Below are 499 nucleotides of genomic sequence, written 5' to 3'. Positions count from 1 at the left end.
GAAAGTGGTGCGTGGAAATTTGGGGTTTGGGGTTTCGAGGGGGGGAGGGAGGGGGGTCGTAGGGAGCTGAGAGGCGCGGAGAGGCGATGCAGGGGGGCGGGGGAGAGGGGGCGGCGTGCGTGTGTTGTTGTGATGACGCAACTCGCAAGGGAGGGAGGGAGGGTGGGGGAGGCGGGCCGCGGTCGAAAGGGGGGGGGGGGAAGGGAGGAGGAAAAACATTCCCTTTAATTCACCCTTACAGTGAAGGGTCGTGGCATGAGTGTGATTGGTGAGGATGCGAAGTGTGATTTAAGGGATATGGCAAGGTGGGACACGGAAGGAGAGAGAGAGAAAGGGGGGGGGAGGGGGCGCGGATGGGAGGGGGGAGGGAAGGGGAGGGGGGCGGGTGTAGGTGATGGGTAGGAAGGAAGGGAAGAGGGACTTGGGGCGCGTGTGCAGGGGCCGGGGGAGAGGGGGGTGGGGGGAGGGGGCGGCGGGGAGAGCGGGAGAGCGGGCAACA

The sequence above is a fragment of the Penaeus japonicus genome, unplaced genomic scaffold (assembly GCF_977035675.1).
Source record: "Penaeus japonicus unplaced genomic scaffold, GWHDUDI00000001_assembly GWHDUDI00000013, whole genome shotgun sequence".
NCBI classification, from domain to species: domain Eukaryota; kingdom Metazoa; phylum Arthropoda; class Malacostraca; order Decapoda; family Penaeidae; genus Penaeus; species Penaeus japonicus.
The sequence above is the reverse complement of the archived record's forward strand: the minus strand, read 5'-3'. Positions refer to the sequence as shown.